This window comes from Nerophis ophidion, linkage group LG06 (genome assembly GCF_033978795.1).
Source record: "Nerophis ophidion isolate RoL-2023_Sa linkage group LG06, RoL_Noph_v1.0, whole genome shotgun sequence".
NCBI classification, from domain to species: domain Eukaryota; kingdom Metazoa; phylum Chordata; class Actinopteri; order Syngnathiformes; family Syngnathidae; genus Nerophis; species Nerophis ophidion.
Genome location: NC_084616.1, coordinates 12520818 through 12541178, shown reverse-complemented (window position 1 = coordinate 12541178; position 20361 = coordinate 12520818). Strand labels below are relative to the sequence as shown.

At 42.3% G+C, this 20361-nt stretch overlaps 1 long non-coding RNA gene and 8 other non-coding genes across 9 annotated transcripts; 8 read left to right on the top strand and 1 right to left on the bottom strand.

The window, feature by feature from the left end:
- Nucleotides 1-5846: 5846 nt before the first annotated feature.
- LOC133554211 (uncharacterized) lies at nucleotides 5847-16905 on the bottom strand. The gene is made up of 3 exons (XR_009807074.1): nucleotides 16754-16905; nucleotides 6894-6913; nucleotides 5847-6538 (listed from the first exon to the last, which is right to left on the bottom strand). It is a non-coding gene; the product is annotated as an uncharacterized LOC133554211 (long non-coding RNA).
- trnam-cau (transfer RNA methionine (anticodon CAU)) lies at nucleotides 7226-7298 on the top strand. Its single transcript has one exon. It is a non-coding gene; the product is annotated as a tRNA-Met (tRNA).
- Nucleotides 7550-7622, top strand: trnar-acg (transfer RNA arginine (anticodon ACG)). Its single transcript has one exon. It is a non-coding gene; the product is annotated as a tRNA-Arg (tRNA).
- On the top strand, nucleotides 8392-8464 carry trnai-uau (transfer RNA isoleucine (anticodon UAU)). The gene has a single exon. It is a non-coding gene; the product is annotated as a tRNA-Ile (tRNA).
- Nucleotides 11917-11989, top strand: trnar-acg (transfer RNA arginine (anticodon ACG)). The gene has a single exon. It is a non-coding gene; the product is annotated as a tRNA-Arg (tRNA).
- On the top strand, nucleotides 12321-12393 carry trnam-cau (transfer RNA methionine (anticodon CAU)). The gene has a single exon. It is a non-coding gene; the product is annotated as a tRNA-Met (tRNA).
- On the top strand, nucleotides 12646-12718 carry trnar-acg (transfer RNA arginine (anticodon ACG)). The gene has a single exon. It is a non-coding gene; the product is annotated as a tRNA-Arg (tRNA).
- Nucleotides 13056-13128, top strand: trnam-cau (transfer RNA methionine (anticodon CAU)). The gene has a single exon. It is a non-coding gene; the product is annotated as a tRNA-Met (tRNA).
- trnar-acg (transfer RNA arginine (anticodon ACG)) lies at nucleotides 13381-13453 on the top strand. Its single transcript has one exon. It is a non-coding gene; the product is annotated as a tRNA-Arg (tRNA).
- Nucleotides 16906-20361: the final 3456 nt, after the last annotated feature.

Genomic DNA, 20361 nt, shown 5'->3' with positions numbered 1-20361 from the left:
GGTGGCTAAAATACGCGGTGCTGCTGACCACCGTCTAACGTTACGTTACTGTGTGTGATGCATTCACTAACGTAACGTTATGTGTAGGTACCTCATGAAACTCTGCTTAAAAAAAATCACTTGACTAAAAGTATGAATAAGGTAGCAAACTGCAGTGGACGCAACAGATTGCCTTGTTTGCAATGACATTATAACCATAGACATCTTATAGGTAGACGCAGAATTGGCTGCTGTGACGCGAGCAATTTGGCTGCCATCTTGAAGTGGTGATGAGGAGCTGGCAAGCAGCCTAAACTGACAGTTGACAGGTAGAACACAAAGATGCTGGGCTGATATTCAGCGTTCTCCTGCTCAAATGAGCGGACTGTTGAAAATAGGAATTGGGGGATTACTTTTCACAAGTAAGATTTAACATTAACATACTATTGGATGTATTTTCTGAAAATATTACCACAGAGTTAAGCAGGAGCAAAGAACTACAATATTTGAATGTGAAAATCACAAAAAAATCTTCTGGGTGTGGATGACCCCCCTATAGGTATTTGGTTTACAAACTTTAAGCCCCACCTAAAACAAAATTCACCAGTCGCCACTGATTATGATGCATTCTCATTTTAGGCAAAACATAAGACAATACTCTCTTAACAGTATAACTGTAACCAGAAATAAGTCTTCACGTAACAATATTCAAATACTAACTTTGTTGGGTAAGACAGAATTTGGTTTTATTCTGAATCCAGTGAAACAGATTGGTGGTTTTGGCTGATATAAAGACTTTCAGGTGTTTATATATGTGTAAGTATTTGGCAGACACTTTTATCCAAAGCAACATACATGAAAAATACATATAAAACAATCACTGTAAACATGATCATTAAAGGGAAGAATGTAATAGCAAATATCAATACAAAGTGTCAAGACAGAATAAACTCTGCTGTTGCAGCAACAGAGATAAAGTCTATATCAGTGGTTCTCAACCCCTTTTCAGGGATGTACCCCCTGTGAACATTTTTTTAAATTCAAATACCCCCTAATCAGAGCAAATCATTTTTTGGTTGAAAAAAGAGATAAAGAAGTAAAATACAGCACTATGTCATCAGTTTCTGATTTATTACATTGAATAAAAGTGCAAAATATTGCTCATTTGTAGTGGGCTTTCTTGAACTATTTGGGGAAAAAAAAGATGTAAAAAAAACTAAAAACTTGTTGAAAAATAAACAAATGATTCAATTATAAATAAAGATTTCTACACATAGAAGTAATCATCAACTTAAAGTGCCCTCTTTGGGGATCGTAATAGAGATACATCTGGATTCATCAACTTCATTCTAAACATTTCTTCGCAATAAAGAAATCTTTAACATCAATATTTATGGAACATGTCCACAAAAAAAATCTAGCTGTCAACACTGAATATTGCATTGTTGCATTTTTTTTCACAGTTTATGAACTTACATTCATATTTTGTTGAAGTATTATTCAATAAATATATTTATAAAAGATTCTGAATTGTTGCTATTTTTAAAATATAAAAAAAAAATCATGTACCCCTTGGCATACCTTCAAGTACCCCCATTTGAGAACCACTGGTCTATAGGTTCGTAAGATATATAGATAACTAATGTATTCATACATTGTTTATGTAGGATATACGCATGTATATATAAACTAATCATATTGTGTCTTCAATTTAAAAATAGCTGACTGTTTTTTCCCCTTCTCTGGGATTATTATTCCCAGTTTTGATCTCAGACATCTGGTCACTTATAGCATATAAGCATATTCAATTAATGTTAAGCAAATTATGAACATGCCAAAACATGTGTCCTTTATCATAGTTACATGTATGACAAAAGAGCGCGTGAATATCAATGGTATTCAGTGAGTTAATATGGATTAAATGCGCTGACAGTTCATTGCTCCTGACAAATGAATTGCACTGAGTGGAGCAGATCACCACTCCAAGATGGCGGCCCCGCGTCACGTCTGCGCCAGTAGGCAGTAGCGCTGGATGCTGCGTCTACTTATAAGATGTCTATGGTTATAACGTTAGCAGTGAGTTTACAGCCTCACTGATTTAACTAAACAGCAAATAAAAGTCACGTTACTCAGCCAATAAACGTTAGCTTACATTCAAAACGTACCCTTCTTTGTGCAACTTCAAATGTCGAACGAAGTTGGAAGTTGTTGCGTCTCTGTCTGTAATCGTCCAACCGCATGTTTTGCATACTGGAATTCCTTTTGTTAACCAAGTCGTAGTTTTAATACCCGAACGAAACACTTTATGGCATAATTTTTCCTCACTTATTCTTCTATTGTTTGACAGCTCTTCTTCGTTGGTTTTCCTGCAATTTGATTGGATGAATGCTGTGTGACGAAAATAACGTGGATGTGATTTGATTGGCTGTTGTACTGACAGGTAGCGCACAGGCTGTCATCGCACACACTCTGACACACTTGCGTACACAATGGAAGATACGGAGCGCTCCTGAATAACTTTTTAATCTTTGGGTTTTGGGGAAAGTAGCAAGTCATGTCAAGTCAAAAGGCTCAAGTCCAAGTCAAGTCACAAGTCATTGATGTTAAAGTCTAAGTCGAGTTGCAAGTCTTTTTACATTTTGTCAAGTCGAGTCCAAAGTCATCAAATTCATGACTCGAGTCTGACTCGAGTCCAAGTCATGTGACTCGAGTCCACACCTCTGGTAAGCAACGTCATGGTAAATAAACTCAGCATTCCAAGTCATACTGGTATTTATCATATACATACATACATTATATACAATATGTTTTCTTAATAAGGTTAAGAAAACATACAATATACAGTCGTGGTCAAAAGTGTTCATACACTTGTAAAGAACATAATGCAGTGGTTCTTAACCTTGTTGGAGGTACCGAACCCCAGCAGTTTTATATGCGCATTCACCGAACCCTTCTTTAGTGCAGAAAAAAAAAAGTTTCAAATTCAAGATAAAGTTATATGTTTTTTTACTTGTGCACAAAATGAACCGTGCATGAACATCACCTTGTTCAAAGAACAACACAAACAGGGCATGAACTCACAACTAATTACACACCTGCAAATCAAATGGAACATTAGAGGGAACATTATTTTGGGGCATCCATAATAACGCTGATAGGGAGAAGTTTTTATTTACACGATGAGTCGGGTGTGTCTTGACCTTCACCGTGGAAGCTCCGCCGAACCCCTGAGGCCGACTTACCGAACCCCTAGGGTTCGATCGAACCAAGGTTAAGAACCACTGGTATGATCAATAAGTTGAAACATGGTGAAACATGTCATTTGTCCTCGCTTCCTAGATGGAGACTTGATTCTTCAGTATAATCAGTAAGTTGAAACATGGTGAAAAATGACATTTGTCCTCACTCCCTAGATGGAGACTTGATTCTTCAGTATTATCAATAAGTTGAAGCATGGTGAAAAATGTCATTTGTCCTCGCTCCCTAGTTGGAGACTTGATTCTTCAATATAATCAATAAGTTGAAACATGGTAAAACATGTCATTTGTCCTCGCTCCCTAAATGGGCACTTGATTTTTCAATATAATCATGAAGTTGAAACATGATGAAAAATTACATTCATCCACGCTCCCTAAATGGACACTTGATTCTTCAGTATAATCAATAAGTTGAAAAATGGTGAAAAATGTAATTTGTCCTCACTCCCTAGTTGGAGACTTGATTCTTCAATATAATCAATAAGTTGAAACATAGTGAAACATGTCATTTGTCCTCGCTCCCTAAATGGAGACTTGATTCTTCAATATAATCAATTAGTTGAAACATAGCTGAGATAGGCACCAGCGACCCCAAAGGGAATAAGCGGTAGAAAAGGATGGATGGATGGTGAAAAATGACATTTATCCTCGCTCCCTATTTGGAGACTTGATTCCTCAGTATACTGGTAATCAGTAAATTGAAACATGGTGAAAAATGATTTTTGTCTTCGCTCCCTAGATGGAGACTTGATTTTTCAGTATGATCAATTAGTTGAAACATGGTGAAAAATTAAATTTTTCCTCGCTCCTTAGATGAAGACTTGATTCTTCAGTATAATCAATAAGTTGAAACATAGTGAAAAATGTAATTTGTCTTTGCTCCCTAGATGGAGACTTGGTTCTTCAGTATAATCATTAAGTTACAACATGGTAAAATAGGTCATTTTTCCTCGCTCCCTAGGTGCACATTTGATTCTTCAGTATGTCATGGCTGTCTTGTGTTTCCAATAATTTCAATTTTTTTGTGATCGAGTGATTGGAGCACATACTTGTTGGTCACAAAACACATTCATGAAGTTTGGTTCTTTTATGAGTTTATTATGGGTGTACTGAAAATGTGAGCAAATCTGCTGGGTCAAAAGTATACAAACCGCAATGTTAATATTTGCTTACAAATTTTCCCTTGGCAAGTTTCACTCCAATAAGGCGCTTTTGGTAGCCATCCACAAGCTTCTGCTTGAATTTTTGACCACTGCTCTCAACAAAATCTGTGCAGTTCAGATAGATGTGTTGATTTTCTTACATGGACTTTTTTCCTCAGCATTGTCCACACGTTTAAGTTTGACCACAGAACTTTCCTCCAGAAGGTTTTATCTTTGTCCTGATGTGATGTCAGATAAAACAAAAATTGAGCCAAAATACCCAGCAATATGTTTGTAGGAGAAAAGGTGAGGCCTTTAATCCCAGGAACACCATGCCTACCGTCAAGCATTATGCTCTGGGCTTGTTTTGCTGCCAATGGAACTGGTGCTTTACAGAGAGTAAATGGAACAATGAAAAAGGAGGATTTCCTCCAAATTCTTCAGGACAAGCCCGGAGGTTGGGTTTTGGGCGAAGTTGGGTGTTCCAACAGGACAATGACCCCAAACACACTTTAAAAGTGGTAAAGGAATGGCTAAATCAGGTGCGGAGAGGCGGAGACGACGGGCCAACGGCGGGGCGGGGCACGCTGGAGCCCTGCCCAAGATGGCGGCAAGGAGGCGGAGAATGCGGCGGGGCGGGCCGGGAGCGACGCCGCCCCAATCTAATTCAGGTGCGTGGATCAGGCACCGGCAAACAATTAACATTTCTCCTTATGATGTATAAAAGGGGAGAAGGAGGACGGATCAAAAGAGGAGTTGGAGAGACGGCAACAGCGACCAAGAAGCAAGAGAGAGCAAGACACGAGAGACTAAAGAGCGGACTGGAGAGCGAGACACGGAGGAGCGAGCAGTGGGAGCGACGACAGCGTAAAAGACTGCCTTTATTGAGAAATAAAAGAGTCCAACCTGCTCAAGTGAGATGTCCTTCCTGGGTGGTCAGTGGAACCCGAGGACGACAGGGAAAGTCGTCCACATCAGGCTAGAATGAAGGTTTTAGAATGGCCTTCACAAAGTCCTGACTTAAACGTCTGGACAATGCTGAAGAAACAAGTCCATGTCAGAAAACCAACACATTTAGCTGAACTCCACAACATTTTGTCAAGAGGAGTGGTCCAAAATTCAAGCAGAAGCTTATGGATTGCTACCAAAAGCGCCTTTTTGCAGTGAAACTTGCCAAGGGACATGTAAGCAAATATTAACATTGCTGTATGTATACTTTTGACCCAGCACATTTTCAGTCGACCCATAATAAGTTCATAAAAGAACCAAACTTCATTACTGTTTTTTTTGTGACCAACAAGTATGTGCTCCAATCACTCCGTCACAACAAAATAAGAGGTGTAGAAATGACTGGAAACTGGAAGTGTATGTAAACTTTTGACCACGACTGTATATAATAACCTTCTAAGTGTGTACATTTTCCTTCAAGCCAAACATGTTCTAATCAAAACAGTTTCAATACATAACACCTAGTCAAGTATTTTAGCAAACAAAACTGACTTTTTACAAGTAGAATAGAATAGTGTACATGTACCTTGTTGGTGAGGACGAGTAAACCAAGCAAGTTAGCTTTAGCATTAGCATTAGCCATCACTTTCTCACATCAACCAAAGACTATAAAAATGGGACCCGTTACCTCCCTGCTTGACACTCAGCATCAAGGGTTGGAATTGGGGGTTGAATCACCAAAAAACATTCCCGGGCGCGGCCACCGCTGCTGCTCACTGCTCCCCTCACCTCCCAGGGAGGGGGTGATCAAGGGTGAATTTGCCACACCTGGTGTGTGTGTGACAATCATGGGTACTTTAACTTAACTCAGATGACAAAAATTGCCTTCAATTATCGGCGTCACGGTCCTAAATGACGTGGTCGTCATGGCGACAAAGACATTTCGCTCATCAAAGTCCCGTTTTGGGACTCCTGGCAGGAGAGGACTTCGGCTTTCCCGTTCTCCTGCATCACGTAGTTGCCGTTTACCGTGAGGAGTCGATCGCTCGGATCGTCCTTGTTCTCCTCGGGAACGTCCGTGGTGGCGTCCTCCGACGAGGGCTGCGTCACCACCAACGGGCGTCCTGGTGGGACCACTTCCACGCCTGGCGCCTCATTCTCAGATTTGTTTTCTATGAGCGGGTTTTGCACTCGCACCTCACTGATGTCCACCTGTGCACACACACACACTGGTTATCATTAGGAATGGGGACCAAGTTGTTGATCAGGACTTGTGGGGACCACATCTTTCTACAGCTTGTGGAGGCATAAAAAAAAAAGTTTCACCACTTAAATGTTAAAGCAAATCTTTTAAAAAGGTTTTCCTTTAGGGAACCTGATTTTTTTTGTCCCCATACCGTCAGAGGTCTACTAAATGTGACTGTGTAAACGGAGCGATGTCCCCATTAAGTAAGCATTGCCAGAACACACACACACACACACACACACACACACACACACACACACGAATGAAGGTAAAAACTTATAGACAGACCAAATTAATTCTTGTGGAAAGGAAATCATTTACCTTTTTCTTTTCTTTTTGACCTGAAAAAAACAAAGTAATTAACATGTTCAATTCTGTGCCTGTAGAGATCCTGCTCAACAGCTGTGATCGTATAGTTGTTAGTACCCTGTGTTGTGGCCGCAGAAACCCCGGTTCGAATCCGGGTCACAACAATCAAATTGCTTGTAGTGTGTTAACTAAAATTATTTCTTTTTTGACATTATGTTGTTAAGTGGAATAACAATGAAAAGCTACAGTCTAGCCTCGTTCTCCCGATGTGTTGTTCAAATTGCAATTTTTAAGACATCGTATAGTGGTGACGTAAAGACTGGTGAGCTAAACTTGCTGACATGGCCTCGTTAGCGCAGTAGGTACCGCGTCAGTCTCATAATCTGAAGGCCGTGAGTTCAATCCTCACACGGGGCATGTGTTTTTTGTTTTAGCGGGTTGAAATCCCTTCATTGTCACTGTTCAAAGAGGAACTGTGATTTTGGGTGGAATTTTGCCTATTATTCAAAATCCCTAGTGCCATTAGCTCGATCCTCACACGGGGCAGTCATGTTTCTCTTCAGTGAGTTTGAGTTCCTTCATGGTCACTGCATTGTCAGTGTTTAACCCCTTTTGCCAGAGTCAACATTCTACATGTCTAGCGTCATACTCCAAAATGGCATAAACAAGGGCTAGTGGCGCAATGGATAACGCGTCTGACTACGGATCAGAAGATTCTAGGTTCGACTCCTGGCTAGCTCAGTAGATTTTTGTTTTTTAACCCAAAGTCAAAGTTCCGCAGGTTAATTTGCTTTAGCAATAATGGTCAACAGCTGTGATCGTATAGTGGTTAGTACTCTGCGTTGTGGCCGCATCAACCCCGGTACGAATGGGGGTCACAGCAACCTAGTTTCTTGTAGTGGGTGTTATCAAAAAATATTTATTCTTTGACATCATGTTGTTAAGTGGAATAACAAAGAGGAGCTACAGTCCAGCCCTGTGCTCCCGACTAGTTGTTCAAATTGCAAGTGTTGCATGGGACAATGTATCTGACTACGGATCAGAAATTTCTAACTTCTACTCCTGGTAAGCCCGCGAGGCTTTGGCAATTTAACCTGAAAGCAGAGTTTTGGAAGGTAAACTTTATGTAAAAAAACAGTTGACACCCGTGATCATATAGTTGTTAGTACTCTGCATTGTGGCTACAGCAAGCTTGGTTCAAATCCCGGAGAAGTGAAAAATGCGAAGTGAGTCTTTTTGTGTGTCATCTAAAACCACACTATTTTTCAATGTTACGTTTTGGACAAACCATCTGACTAATGTAACTCCAGAAAATTTGTGGAATAATTTAATTTTTTTGGAAGCTTTTTTTCTTGACAAGTAAAACATAATTGAAATTATTTTTTTTCTTAAAATATGCAATTATTTGATGGGAAAAAATTGGTAACCACTTTTTTGTAAAAAGAGGGATTTTTGGAAAAAAACTTTTATTTGGCGACGTCACGACTTGTGAGCTAAAGAGCTTGTCATAGCCTCGTTAGCGCAGTAGGTAGCGCGTCAGTCTTATAATCTGAAGGTTGTGAGTTCAATCCTCACACGAGGAATGTGTTTTTTGTTTTAGCGGGTTGGAATCCCTTCACTTTCACTGTTCAAAGAGGAACTGTGATTTCTGGGGGAAATTTTGCCTATTGTTTGAAATCCCTAGTGCCATTAGCTCGATCCTCACACGGGGCAGTCATGTTTCTTTTCAGTGTGTTTGAGTTCCTTCATGGTCACTGCATCGTCAGTGTTTAACCCCTTTTGCCAGAGTCAACAGTCTACGAGTCCAGTGTTATTCTCCAGGATAACACTGGCAAGCTCGGCAAACTTTTGTACTTTAACCCGGAGTCACATTTCGGCCGCTTGTACCCGTGATCTTATCCTTTCGGTCATGACCCAAAGCTCATGACCATAGGTGAGGATGGGAACGTAGATCGACCGGTAAATTGAGAGCTTTGCCTTCCGGCTCAGCTCCTTCTTCACCACAACGGATCGGTACAACGTCCGCATTACTGAAGACGCCGCACCGATCCGCCTGTCGATCTCACGATCCACTCTTCCCTCACTCGTGAACAAGACTCCTAGGTACTTGAACTCCTCCACTTGGGGCAGGGTCTCCTCCCCAACCCGGAGATGGCACTCCACCCTTTTCCGGGCGAGAACCATGGACTCGGACTTGGAGGTGCTGATTCTCATTCCGGTCGCTTCACACTCTGCTGCGAACCGATCCAGCGAGAGCTGAAGATCCCGGTCAGATGAAGCCATCAGGACCACATCATCCGCAAAAAGCAGAGACCTAATCCTGCGGTTACCAAACCGGAATCCCTCAATGCCTTGACTGCGCCTGGAAATTCTGTCCATAAAAGTTATGAACAGAATCGGTGACAAAGGACAGCCTTGGCGGAGTCCAACCCTCACTGGAAACGTGTCCGACTTACTGCCGGCAATGCGGACCAAGCTCTGGCACTGATCGTACAGGGAACAGACCGCCACTATAAGACAGTCCGATACCCCATACTCTCTGAGCACTCCCCACAGGACTTCCCGAGGGACACGGTCGAATGCCTTCTCCAAGTCCACAAAGCACATGTAGACTGGTTGGGCAAACTCCCATGCACCCTCAAGAACCCTGCCGAGAGTATAGAGCTGGTCCACAGTTCCACGACCAGGACGAAAACCACACTGTTCCTCCTGAATCCGAGGTTCGACTATCCGACGTAGCCTCCTCTCCAGTACACCTGAATAAACCTTACCGGGAAGGCTGAGGAGTGTGATCCCATGATAGTTGGAACACACCCTCCGGTCCCCCTTCTTAAAGAGAGGAACCACCACCCCGGTCTGCCAATCCAGAGGTACCGCCCCCGATGTCCACGCGATGCTGCAAAGTCTTGTCAACCAAGACAGCCCCACAGCATCCAGAGCCTTAAGGAACTCCGGGCGGGTCTCGTCCACCCCTGGGGCCTTGCCACCGAGGAGCTTTTTAACTACCTCAGCGACCTCAGCCCCAGAAATAGGAGAGTCCACCACAGATTCCCCAGGCACTGCTTCCTCATAGGAAGACGTGTTGGTGGGATTGAGGAGGTCTTCGAAGTATTCCTTTCACCTATCCACAACATCCGCAGTTGAGGTCAGCAGAACACCATCCGCACCATACACGGTGTTGATAGTGCACTGCTTCCCCTTCCTGAGGTGGCGGACGGTGGTCCAGAATCGCTTCGAAGCTGTCCGGAAGTCGTTTTCCATGGCTTCCCCGAACTCCTCCCATGTCCGAGTTTTTGCCTCCGCGACCGCTGAAGCTGCACACCGCTTGGCCTGTCGGTACCTGTCCACTGCCTCCGGAGTCCTATGAGCCAAAAGGACCCGATAGGACTCCTTCTTCAGCTTGACGGCATCCCTCACCGCTGGTGTCCACCAAGGGGTTTTAGGATTGCCGCCCCGACAGGCACCAACTACCTTGCGGCCACAGCTCCGATCTGCCGCCTCGACAATAGAGGTGCGGAACATGGTCCACTCGGACTCAATGTCCAGCACCTCCCTCGTGACATGTTCAAAGTTCTTCCGGAGGTGGGAATTGAAACTTTGTCTGACAGGAGACTCTGCCAGACGTTCCCAGCAGACCCTCACAATGCGTTTGGGCCTCCCAGGTCTGTCCGGCATCCTCCCCCACCATCGCAGCCAACTCACCACCAGGTGGTGATCGGTAGAAAGCTCCGCCCCTCTCTTCACCCGAGTGTTCAAAACATGAGGCCGCAAATCCGATGACACAACTACAAAGTCGATCATGGAACTGCGGCCTAGGGTGTCCTGGTGCCAAGTGCACATATGGACACCCTTATGTTTGAACATGGTGTTTGTTATGGACAAACTGTGACAAGCACAAAAGTCCAATAACAAAACACCACTTGGGTTCTGATCCGGGCGGCCATTCTTCCCAATCACGCCTCTCCAGGTTTCACTGTCGTTGCCAACGTGAGCGTTGAAGTCTCCCAGTAGGACAAGGGAATCACCCGGGGGAGCACTTTCCAGTACTCCCTCGAGTGTTCCCAAAAAAGGTGGGTACTCTGAACTGCTGTTTGGTGCGTAAGCACAAACAACAGTCAGGACCCGTCCCCCCACCCGAAGGCGGAGGGAGGCTACCCTTTCGTCCACCAGGTTGAACTCCAACGTGCAGGCTTTGAGCCGGGGGGAAACAAGAATTGCCACCCCAGCCCGTCGCCTCTCACTGCCGGCAATGCCAGAGTGGAAGAGGGTCCAATCCCTCTCGAGAGAAGTGGTTCCAGAGCCCTTGCTGTGCGTCGAAGTGAGTCCGACTATATCCAGCCGGAATTTCTCGACTTCGCGCACTAGCTCAGGCTCTTTCCCCCCCAGTGAGGTGACGTTCCACGTCCCAAGAGCTAGCTTCTGTAGCCGAGGATCGGACCGCCAAGTGCCCTGCCTTTGGCTGACGCCCAGCTCACAATGCACCCGACCTCTATGGCCCCTGCTATGGGTGGTGAGCCCATTGGAGGGGTGACCCACGTTGCCTCTTCGGGCTGTGCCCGGCCAGGCCCCATGGGAACAGGCCCGGCCACCAGACGCTCGCCATTGTGCCCCACCTCCGGGCCTGGCTCCAGAGGGTGGCCCCGGTGACCCGCGTCCGGGCGAGGGAAATCTGGGTCCATGATTTTTCATCTTCATAAAGGTCTTCGAGCTGCTCTTTTTCTGATCCCTCACCTAGAACCTGTTTGCCTTGGGAGACCCTACCAGGGGGCTTTATGCCCCCGGACAACATAGCTCCTAGGATCATTGGGACACGCAAACTCCTCTACCGCGATAAGGTTGCAGCTCAGAGAGGAGGGAAATTTGCATATTATTCAAAATCCCTAGTGCCATTAGTTCGATCCTCACACGGGGCAGTCATGTTTCTTTTCAGTGAGTTTGAGTTCCTTCATGGTCACTGCATTGTCAGTGTTTAACCCCTTTTGCCAGAGTCAATAATCTTCATGTCCAGTGTTACTCACCAGATCAGCTTAAACAAGGGCTAGTGGCGCAATGGATAACGCGTCTGACTACGAATCAGAAGATTCTATGTTCGACTCCTGGCTAGCTCGGCAAACTTTTGTACTTTAAACCAAAGTCAGAGTTTCGTATGTTAATTTGCTATAGCAAGAGAGTCCTACAGATGTGATCGTATAGTGGTTAGTACTCTGTGTTGTGGCCGCAGGAACCCCGGTTCGAATCCGGGTCTCAGCAACCAAATTTCTTGCAGTGTGTCTTTTTGTGTGTTAACTAAAAATATTTCTTTTTTGACATTAGGTTAAGTGGAATAACAATGAAAAGCTACAGTCTAGCCTCGTGTTCCCGATGTGTTGTTCAAATTGCAATTTTTAAGACATCGTATAGTGGTGACGTAAAGACTGGTGAACTAAACATGTTGTCATAGCCTCGTTAGCGCAGTAGGTAGCACGTCAGTCTCATAATCTAAAGGTCGTGAGTTCAATCCTCACATGGGGCATGTGCTTTTTGTTTTAGCGGGTTGGAATCCCTTCATTGTCACTGTTCGAAGAGGAACTGTGATTTTTTGGGGGAATTTTGTCTATTATTCAAAATCCCTAGTGCCATTAGCTCGATCCTCACACGGGGCGGTCATGTTTCTTTTCAGTGAGTTTGAGTTCCTTCATGGTCACTGCATTGTCAGTGTTTAACCCCTTTTGCCAGAGTCAATAATCTTCGTGTCCAGTGTTACTCACCAAAACACCTTAATCAAGGGCTAGTGGTGCAATGGATAACGCGTCTGACTACGGATCAGAAGATTCTAGGTTCGACTCCTGGCTAGCTCGGCAAGTTTTTGTACTTTAACCCAGAGTCAAAGTTCCGTATGTTAATTTCTATAGCAAGAGTGATCAACGGCTGTGATTGTATAGTGGTTAGTACTCTGCGTTGTGGCCGCAGGAACCACGTTTCGAATCTGGGTCACAGCAACCAAATTTCTTGCAGTGTGTCTTTTTGTGTGTTAACTAAAAATATTTCGTTTTTGACTTTAGATTAAGTGGAATAACAATGAAAAGCTACAGTCCAGCCTCGTGCTCCCGATGTGTTGTTCAAATTGCAATTTTTAAGACATCGTATAGTGGTGACGTCTCAACTAGTGAGCTAAGGTTGATTCTCATTGCCATAGTCTCGTTAGTGCAGTAGGTAGCGTGTCAGTCTCATAATCTGAAGGTCGTGAGTTCAATCCTCACACAAGGCATGTGTTTTTTGTTTTAGCGGGTTGGGATCCCTTCATTGTCACTGTTCAAAGGGGAATTGTGATTTTTGGGCGGAATTTTGCCGGTTGTTTAAAATCCCTAGTGCCATTAGCTCGATCCTCACACGGGGCAGTCATGTTTCTTTTCAGTGAGTTTGAGTTCCTTCATGGTCACTGCATTGTCAGTGTTTAACCCCTTTTGCCTGAGTCAGTAAATTTCTTGTCCAGTGTTACTCACCAGATCAGCCTAAACAAGGGCTAGTGGCGCAATGGATAACGCGTCTGACTACGGATCAGAAGATTCTAGGTTCGACTCCTGGCTAGTTCGGCAAGCTTTTGTAGTTTAAACCAAAGTCAAAGTTCCGTATGTTAATTTGCTATAGCAAGAGTCTTCTACAGCTGTGATCGTATAGTGGTTAGTACTCTGCGTTGTGGCCGCAGGAACCCCGGTTCGAATCCGTGTCACAGCAACCAAGTTTCTTGCAGTGGGTCAGTTTGTGAGCTATCTGAAAATATTTCTTTTTTGACATCATGTTGTTAAGTGGAATAAGAAAGAGAAGCTACAGTCCAGCCTCGTGCTCCCGACTAGTTGTTCAGACTGCAAGTGGCACATGGGACTATGTATCTGACTATGGATCAGAAAATTCTAGCCTCTACTCCTGGCAAGCCCGGGAGGCTTTGGCAATTTAACCTGAAACCAGAGGTGTTGGAGGTAAACTTTCTGTAGAAAAAAATGGTTGACACCTGTGATCACATAGTTGTTAGTACTTTGCATTGTGGCTACAGCAAACCTGGTTCAAATCCAGGTTGCGGCAGTTAAAAACTGCGCAGCTAGTCTGTCATCTAAAGAGACCTATTTTTCAATGTTACATTTTTGGATAACGTATCAAACTAATGCAATGCTGACAAATTTATGGAATACTATAATTTTCCTTAGAAAACTTTTCTTTCTTGAAAAGTTACAAACATTTTAAATGAAATATATATATTTTTTAATAATAGTTGAATTGTTTGTTTGAAAAAATTGGGTACCAAAATATTGGTATCGAGAAAACCCTAATCTGTACATTGAAGTCTCTGCAGAGAATGGTGAGGACGGCAGAAAAGATCATCGGGACTTCTCTTCCTCCTATCTTGGAGATCGCAAAAAGCCGCTGCCTGACCAGGGCTCAGAAAATCTGCAGAGACTCCTCCCACTTCCCACCAAGGACTGTTTCCCTTGCTGGACTCTAGAAAGAGGTTCCGCAGCCTCCGTAGCAGAAGTTCTGTAACAGCTTCTTCCCTCAGGCCGTAAGATTCTTGAACGCATTAAAATAATCCCCTCAATTCCCCCCAAAAAGGGATTAACTCGCTGGAATGTAACAACAATACAACATACATCCATACACCTGGATGCATATGCAAAAGTGCAATTTATTTATCTGTAGTATTTATTTATATCTGCACCTTATTGCTCTTTTATCCTGCACTACCACCAGCTAATGCAAAATAAAAATGTGTTCTTATCTGTACTGACGTGACGTAATTGGAGCCTTGTATAGGTCAATAATTCATAATGACATTTTGATTCATTATTATAAAAAAAAAAAAAGAAACAGCTTGCATGGCAGCTTTGTGTTATTAGAGTCAACATTGCAACATTTTCTTGTTACATTTCACCCGTTTGCTCTTTTATACCACTTTTTACGTTATAAAAATTTTTCAATCGTGATTTTAAAATGTGCCATGGGGCCGTTAGAAAATTACCTGCGGGCCGCAAATGGCCCCTGGGCCGGGGGGCCCTTCATTCACTTTCTTCTTTCCTTTGTGGATCTAAACTTTACAGCTGCTGCTAGTATTTTCTATTTTTTTATTTATTGTGTTGCAGGTCAGGGGCCTTGTGGGGCCGGTAAGAGCCGACTTAATATCACAATATTTCATCATTGATATATAAACTATCAGACTGTGTGGTGGGTAGTAGTGGGTTTCAGTAGGCCTTTAATGTATTCAGTTGTAAACATTCATTCACTTTCTTCTTTCCTTCTTGGATCTAAACTTTATAGCTGCTGCTAGTTTTTTCAATGTCTTTATTTATTGTGTTGCAGGGCAGGGGACTTGGGGGGCCGGTAAGAGCCGACTTAATATCACAATTTTCTCATCCAAAAAACTTGCTGGTTGACATGTGGTTGAAAAACATGTTTGCTTGACCGCTCTGTTCCAAATTAAAGCTTCCCAACAAACAAAGAAACACCGGCTGTGTTTTGGTTGCTAAAGGCAGCTGCAATCCACCGCTTTCCACCAACAGCATTCTTCTTTATAGTCTCCATTAATTGAACAAATTGCAAAAGATTCAGCAACACAGATGTCCAAATTACTGTGTAATTATGCGATGAAAAGAGGCGACTTTTAGCCGTGTGTGGTGCTGGGCTGAAATGTTCGCTCCAACCAATAACGTCACAAACATAAGTGTCATCATTCCGCGACGTTTTCAACAGGATACCTCGCGGGATATTTAAAATTGCAATTTAGTAAACTAAAAAGGCCGTATTGGCATGTGTTGCAATGTTAATATTTCATCATTGATATATAAACTATCAGACTGCGTAGTCGCTAGTAGTGGCTTTCAGTAGGCCTTTAAGTAACGTTTATGACAACCTTTTTTCCCAAAACACAATATAAAATGTGAGCTATAACAAGATAATGTATACGTTTATCATTTGTTTTCAAAACGCCTACAAAAATGTGGGACCCCAAAAATTTACTGTGGGACCCCATTTTTATGACATGGCGGGAAGAGACGCCATTTTGAAAATACCTAGCGCCAACACCGCTGTCAACAAGAGGAGAAAACATGCTTTATTTAAATAAATATATTATTTATAAAGCAAGTTCGAGTATCATTAGCAAATGTTCACCTCGTCCCGGCCTTGGCACGAATATAAGTGTCCTCTTTCTGGTATTTCAGAATATGGTCGGCCTAGTAATACGTTTGACGTGAGCAACAACCAATTGAAAACGAGAATTCCCCCAATACAGCATTCCAACTGCTGTTAAATAACTGTGTATTTTACAATAAATCTCAAGTTAGCTTTAGAGTCATTTATAAAACTTTGCAGAGCATTTCAGACCGTGGCTTACCTTTAGCAAAGTCCGGGAAGTCTGCTAACAACTTCCGGTTTGCGGTCATATTTATAAACTTTTTGCTACCAGCAGATGGCGCAATTGGATCTCTCATTGCATAACAAAACAATATATATATATATATATATATATTATAGCAGGAATTTCACTCAAATAACCAAAGTATTTCTTATACCCGTTAAATATATATATATAAATATAGCAACGCAGTACAATGAATTGAAATTACATCTAATGTTTGTATGACGTCATCAAAAAATGAGCTTAAAAAAAAATAGGACTTTTTATTTTCCGTCCTAAGACTTCAGTTTGATGTTTTTTTTCTTTTCTCAACAGGCTGAGAAATGTTTCGTTCGTTGATTAAAGACACCAAAGACAACTTCGACGTGACATTTTCTCCACGCTAACGAGGACTAGCCTCATGCTAATGAACGGTTAGCTGAATGCTAATGAGGATGAGCTTCAACAAAGTGACGAAATACTCAAACACTTCAACCGGATTACTGACCTTTGACGTGCGCACACACGATGCTCCTGATCGATCACTTCAATCGATCGGCACCGCAAGGCGTTCAGTTCTTTTCAGACAAGAACTAGGAACTCGGGCCAACATTAGCGAGCTGTGACGTCACAAGTTCCCGCAGGCAGTTTGTCAAAATATGTGTTTTGGTCCGCATTATCTCTTTGAAAACATTCTGTTTTTTTTTTTCAAACGACAAAAATGTTAAAACTCACATTACTTTCTTCGTTTGAAAAGTGACAGTTCTGGGAATCGAATTTGTGTCTAAATAGCGTCTCGTCCTACTGTTGTCGCGCTAACATCTGCTGCCATCTTGTGGCCTTGGACGGTAACTGCAGCGGTCCGTCTTGGGGAAAATAAAACAGGACAAGAAAATGTTTATTTTATTTTATTGGTCAGCAACGTCATGGTAAATAACCTCAGCATTCCAAGTAATACTAGTATTTATCATATACATACATACATTATATACAATATGTTTTCTTAATAAGGTTAAGAAAACATACAATATACAGTCGCGGTCAAAAGTGTTCATACACTTGTAAAGAACATAATGCAGTGGTTCTTAACCTTGTTGGAGGTACCGAACCCCAGCAGTTTTATATGCGCATTCACCGAACCCTTCTTTAGTGCAGAAAAAAAAAAAATTCAAATTCAAGACAAAGTTATATGTTTTTTTTACTTGTGCACAAAATGAACCGTGCATGAACATCACCTTGTTCAAAGAACACAAACAGGGCATGAACTCACAACTAATTACACACCTGCAAATCAAATGGAACATTAGAGGGAACATTATTTTGGGGTATCCATAATAACGCTGAGAGGGAGAAGTTTTTATTTACACGATGAGTCGGGTGTGTCTTGACTTTGACCGTGGAAGCTCCGCCGAACCCCTGAGGCCGAATTACCGAACCCCTAGGGTTCGATCGAACCCAGGTTAAGAACCACTGGTATGATCAATAAGTTGAAACATGGTGAAACATGTCATTTGTCCTCGCTTCCTAGATGGAGACTTGATTCTTCAGTATAATCAGTAAGTTGAAGCATGGTGAAAAATGTAATTTGTCCTCACTCCCTAGTTGGAGACTTGATTCTTCAATACAATCAACAAGTTGAAACATGGTAAAACATATCATTTGTCCTCGCTCCCTAAATGGGCACTTGATTTTTCAATATAATCATTAAGTTGAAACATGGTGAACAATTACATTTGTCCTCGCTCCCTAGATGGAGACTTGATTCTTCAATATAATCAATAAGTTGAAACATGTAATTTGTCCTCGCTCCCTAAATGGGCACTTGATTTTTCAATATAATCATTAAGTTGAAACATGGTGAACAATTACATTTGTCCTCGCTCCCTAGATGGAGACTTGATTCTTCAATATAATCAATAAGTTGAAACATGTCATTTGTCCTCGCTCCCTAAATGGACACTTGATTCTTCAATATAATCATGAAGTTGAAACATTTGAAGTGAAGTGAATTATATTTATATAGCGCTTTTCTCAAGTGACTCAAAGCGCTTTACATAGCGAAACCCAATATCTAAGTTACATTTAAACCAGTGTGGGTGGCACTGGGAGCAGGTGGGTAAAGTGTCTTGCCCAAAGACACAACGGCAGTAACTAGGATGGCACAAGCGGGAATCGAACCTGCAACCCTCAAGTTGCTGGCACGGCCACTCTACCAACCGAGCTATGCCGCCCCATAAATTACGTTCGTTCTCGCTCCCTAGGAGACTTGAATCAGTGGCATAGCTCAGTTGGTAGAGTGGCCGTGCCAGCAACTTGAGGGTTGCAGGTTCGATTCCCGCTTCCGCCATCCTAGTCACTGCTGTTGTGTCCTTGGGCAAGGCACTTTACCCACCTGCTCCCAGTGCCACCCACACTGGTTTAAATGTAACTTAGATATTGGGTTTCACTATGTAAAGCGCTTTGAGTCACTCGAGAAAAGCGCTATATAAATATAATTCACAAAATTCACAATTCTTCAATATAATCATGAAGTTGAAACATTTTACATAAATTACATTCGTTCTCGCTCCCTAAATGGAGACTTGATTCTTCAGTATAATCAGTAAGTTGAAACATGGTGAACAATGACATTTGTCCTCGCTCCCTAGCTGGAGACTTGATTCTTCAGTATAATCAATAAGTTGAACAATAGTGAAACAATTCATTTGTCCTTGCTCCCTAAATGGAGACTTGATTCCTCTATATAATCAATAAGTTGAAACATAGTGAAACATGTCATTTGTCCTCGCTCCCTAAATGGAGACTTGATTCTTCAGTATAATCAATAAGTTGAAAAATGGTGAAAAATGTCATTTGTCCTCGCTCCCTAAATGGAGACTTGATTCCTCTATATAATCAATAAGTTGAAACATAGTGAAACATGTCATTTGTCCCCACTCCCTAAATGGAGACTTGATTCTTCAATATAATCAATTAGTTGAAACATAGCTGAGATAGGCACCAGCGACTCCAAAGTGAATAAGCGGTAGAAATGGATGGATAGATGGTGACAAATGACATTTGTCCTCACTCCCTATTTGGAGACTTGATTCCTCAGTATACTGGTAATCAGTAAGTTGAAACATGGTGGAAAAATGATTTTTGTCTTCGCTCCCTAGATGGAGACTTGATTTTTCAGTATGATCAATTAGTTGAAACATGGTGAAAAATTTAATTTTTCCTCGCTCCCTAGATGAAGACTTGATTCTTCAGTATAATCAATAAGTTGAAACATAGTGAGACATGTTATTTGTCTTCGCTCCCTAGATGGAGACTTGGTTCTTCAGTATAATCATTAAGTTACAACGTGGTGAAAAAGGTCATTTTTCCTCGCTCCCTAGGTGCACATTTGATTCTTCAGTATGTCATGGCTGTCTTGTGTTTCCAATAATTTCAATTTTTTTGTGATCGAGTGATTGGAGCACATACTTGTTGGTCACAAAACACATTCATGAAGTTTGGTTCTTTTATGAGTTTATTATGGGTGTACTGAAAATGTGAGCAAATCTGCTGGGTCAAAAGTATACAAACCGCAATGTTAATATTTGCTTACAAATTTTCCCTTGGCAAGTTTCACTCCAATAAGGCGCTTTTGGTAGCCATCCACAAGCTTCTGCTTGAATTTTTGACCACTGCTCTCGACAAAATCTGTGCAGTTCAGATAGATGTGTTGGTTTTCTTACATGGACTTGTTTCCTCAGCATTGTCCACACGTTTAAGTTTGACCACATAACTTTCCTCCAGAAGGTCTTATCTTTGTCCTTGTGATGTCAGATAAAACAAAAATTGAGCCAAAATACCCAGCAATATGTTTGGAGGAGAAAAGGTGAGGCCTTTAATCCCAGGAACACCATGCCTACCGTCAAGCATTATGCTCTGGGCTTGTTTTGCTGCCAATGGAACTGGTGCTTTACAGAGAGTAAATGGAACAATGAGAAAGGAGGATTTCCTCCAAATTCTTCAGGACAAGCCCGGAGGTTGGGTTTTGGGCGCAGTTGGGTGTTCCAACAGGACAATGACCCCAAACACACTTTAAAAGTGGTAAAGGAATGGCTAAATCAGGTGTGGAGAGGCGGA